This window comes from Mus pahari, chromosome 17, assembly GCF_900095145.1.
Source record: "Mus pahari chromosome 17, PAHARI_EIJ_v1.1, whole genome shotgun sequence".
Taxonomy (NCBI): Eukaryota; Metazoa; Chordata; class Mammalia; order Rodentia; family Muridae; genus Mus; species Mus pahari.
This window is the reverse complement of record NC_034606.1, coordinates 56,069,527-56,073,670: the sequence shown is the minus strand read 5'-3', so window position 1 is coordinate 56,073,670 and position 4,144 is coordinate 56,069,527. Positions and strand designations below refer to the sequence as shown.

The 4,144-nt window shown below is 44.3% G+C and overlaps 1 protein-coding gene across 2 annotated transcripts in view; it reads left to right on the top strand.

Moving 5' to 3' along the window:
• The window catches only part of Slc2a13 (solute carrier family 2 member 13), a 304,413-nt gene that overhangs the window by 291,659 nt on the left and 8,610 nt on the right, over window positions 1-4,144 (top strand). The window lies entirely within an intron of this gene.

Below are 4,144 nucleotides of genomic sequence, written 5' to 3'. Positions count from 1 at the left end.
CCAGCCCCAGCCCCAGCCCCAGCCCCAGCCCCAGCCCCAGCCCCACCCCTCCAGGAGCCTGTTTGCCTGAAGCCTTTATTTCTGTCCTTTCCTTCTCTCTTGGCTTCATTTCCTTCTTCATTACTTTCTTACAGGCAGAATAACTCAGAACATGTTGTCTCTGGTGGGAAGTTAAGGTGGAGGATATTGAGTGGAAGATTTTGTCAGGAGATGTCAACCATGGCTTTCTGCTCATATCCCTGTAAATACACGAGCCTCACGCATTGCCCAGTGACTGCTCAGCTCCACGGAGAGCTGTGCTGACTAGAGGTTGAGACTTTTTTAAAAATATACTTCATTCACTTTATGCCCCAGTCTCTGCACCCCAGTACCCCTCACGCAGTCCCTTCCCCCATCCCCTATTCCCTTCTCCACTGAGAGGGTAGAGGTGCCCCCCCCCGGGTATCCCCCCTACTCTGTCACATCAAGTCTCTGCTGGTCTAGGCCCATCCTCTCCCCACTGAGGCTGGACAAGGCAGCCCACTTACGGGAATGTATTCCACAGACAGGCAACAGCTTTAGGGATAAGCCCCACTCCAAGTTGGGGGACCCACATGAAGAACAAGCAGCACATCTGCTACATCTGTCTGGGAGTAGGGGGCTAGCTCCAGCTTGTGTGTGCTGCTGTTTCATTGGTTCAGTCGCCGAGAGCCCCCAAGGGTCAGGGTTAATTAGTTGGCACTGTTCGTCTTCCTGTGGAGTTCCCATGCCCGTTTGGGCCCGCAGTCCTTCCCTAGCTCTTCTGTAAGAGTCCCCAGGCTCCATCCACTGTTTGGCTGTGGGTCTCTGCATCCGTTGTAGTCAGCTGCTGGTTGGAGCCTCTCAGAGGACAGTTATGCTGGGCTCCTGTCTGCAAGCATCACAGAGTATCATTAATAGTGTCAGGAATTGGTACTTGCCCATGGGGTGACTCTCAAGTTGGGCTGGTTATTGGTTGGCCATATTCCCTCAGTCTCTGCTCTGTCCACTGTCCTTTATTTCTTGTAGACAGGGTAAACTTGGAGTCAAAAGTTTTGTGGGAACACTGGTGCTCTACTTTTAACAATGGTTCTTGAATGATATAACTTTCCTTCTAGCCCACCACCCACCAGGGGTAGTGGAAAAGAAAGGTTATTAGGATATGGAGGGCGTAGACCTGTTTAGAAATTGTTCTTTGGAGCAAATCCCATCTGTTTTGTTAGGAGATCAACAGTTTGGTTCATAGGAGTCAGCAGTGGCAGCTCAAGCCACTTGCAAACACTTCACAGATATTCCAGCAGTCCAGTTCAGTAGTGTTGGGATAGCAAACACGAATCAGCAGTGGTCGCATAACCTAGCGGAGAAAGCCAGGCCTCAGCCAGACGGCATGGGTTAGCAGGAGCAGTTACACCAGAAGTTCTTGGCTGTGCCGCTCTCAATGAACTGAGGATCAGCGAAGACCCGAGACCAAGAAGTGTCGCAAAGCTAGCTAGGCAAGCAAGCCAGGTCCCTGTCACTGTCAGTTGAATCCTGTTTATACTCCCTCCAGACATTACCTCCGTGGGTCTTGCCTCACCATGTGTTTAGTCTTAGCATATAAGTCTGTCTTAGCAAGACCCCACGTGACTCTGTATCCGCTGGCAGCATTCTGCATACCGGCCCCAGTCCACAGAAGCAGCAAAATACTTCAGGAAGCTCACAGGATGGTTCTTTGGTGGTGTTTGTTTGTTTGTTTGTTTGTTTTTGTTTTTTGTTTTATGTTTTTGTTTTGGTTTGTTTTTGTGTTTTGGTTTGGTTGGGCTTTTTTATTATTGGTTTGTGTGTGTGTGTGTGTGTGTGTGTGTATGTGTGTGTGTGTGTGTGTGTGTGTTTCTCTTTATGGAGTCACGACAAGGAGCTTAACAACACAATACATGCCTGCCTTTGGCGAGGAATCCTTCATTACCTGCCCTTTCCAGTGCTTGCTTTAGAAAAACACACTTTCGTCTGTGTCTACTTCAGGAAAACACTCCTTCATGAGTTTGTCCCAGCAAAACACCATCCAACATAAATGACTCTCCAAAGAAACCAAAATTTTCTGCTTCAGATTCATATTTTCCCCTCACAAAACTCAAATTGAAATGGATCAAGAACCTCAATGTAAGACCAGATAACACGAATCTGACAGGAAACAAAACAGCGAATAGGCTTGAAACCACTGGCAGAGATTAGATGGATGGACAGACAGACAGACAGACAGACAGACAGACAGACAGACGGATGGATGGATGGGAAGGTAGATGGATAGAAAGATGATAGGTAGATAGATAGATAGATAGATAGATAGATGATAGATAGATAGATAGATAGATAGATAGATAGATAGATAGATAGATAGACCTTTCTAAACAGGACACCTAAAGCACAGACACTAAGAAAAACAATGAATAAGATGTCATAAAACTGAAAAGACAAAGTGACAGCCTACAGAATGGGAAAAGACCTTTATTAATTACACATCTGATAGATGGTTAGTGTATAAATATATATAAAGAACTAAAAACACCAAACATCGAGGAAACAAATGATTTAGTTACAAATAGGGCACAAAACTCAGCAGAGTGTTCTCAAAAGACAAAACCAATATGGTTGAGCATTACTTAAAGAAACGCTCAACATCCTTAGACAATAGGGAAATGCAAAGTCAAACTACTTTGAGACTTCACTGTACCCGAGTCAGAATGGCCAAGATCAATAAAACAAAAGACAAGTCATGCTGGCTAAGATGCAGTGGAAAGGGAACACGTACTCCACTTCTGCTGGGAGTGCAAATTTGTACAGCCACTGTGGAAATCAGTGAGGCGGTGCCTAGGGAAACTGGGAATTGGATTCACCCCAAGATCTAGCTACATCACTCGTTGGCATATGCCGAGCAGACGTTGCATCTTACTCCAGAGATGCTTGCTCATCTGTGGTCATTGCTGCTTTATCCATAATAGCTAGAAATTCAAAACTGCCTACATATCTGTTAACTAATGAATAAATATAGAAAACATGGTAGGTATATCTACAAAAATAGAATGCTGTGTAAGAAATCCTCCTGTTAAAAAATCAAATTATGAAATTCACAGGTAAACAATTGGAGCTAAAAAAAAAAAAGTCTGAGTGAGGTGAGCCAGACATTAAAAGGCAAATATTATATGTTTTCTCTGATGTATAGATATTAGCTTTAAGCCTTTGATAAGAAGCCACCCACTGAGGTTAGGTACCTAGTAAGGGACTGGGTGGGGAGAGATTCTTTCAAGAAATAAAAAATAGAATATATTGTTATGGAGAGACAAAGGAGAAACTAGAATAAGAAGATTCGATAGGGAGAGGACTGGGAGAGAAAGGGAGAGGAGGGAATGTGGAGAGGGGAAAACTAACACTAAAGGTCTTTTGAAAAACTAGTGCCAGCTACAAGTTTCTCCCCTACCGGCTAGCATTCGTGGTTCTGGAAGGTACTGTACACACTAAAAACGGAGAAAGGCGATCACCAGAATCCCCAGCTATAATACTGACCTGCCCATTACGCATACTGGTACAGTAATGGCACAAGTATTACAAGGGAAGGAACAACTATTTTTATCGGACTTAAAGCTCACTCTATGGGATGGAACCCGTTCTTGACCCTACTAAGGTTTCCATGAAACTAAGAACATGTGCCATTGTACATTGAAAATTATTTGCTCTTTTGATTTTGATTTCATAGAAATTACAGTTTAAAGAGTGCCATGGGTCTCAGAACAGACTTTGAACTTTTAAACAGTAATGAGACTAAAAGACTATGAAGAATTTTTGACATGGGACTGAGTACATTTTGCATTATAATATGGGTTTGAATGAGGATGGCCCCCATACACTCATATGCCTGAATGTTCAGTACCCAGTTACTGTAACTGTTGGGGAGGACTAGGAGGTATGCTCTCATCAAATGGGGGTGTGGCCTTGTTGGAGGAGGTGTATCACTGGCAGTAGGCTTGAGGTTTTTTGAGCCCTTGCCAGGCACAGTGTCTGTGTCTGTATCTGTGTCTCTCTATATCTGTCTGTGTCTGTGTCTGTGTCTGTGTCTGTGTCTGTGTCTGTGTCTGTGTCTGTGTCTGTGTCTGTGTCTGTGTCTGTCTGTCTG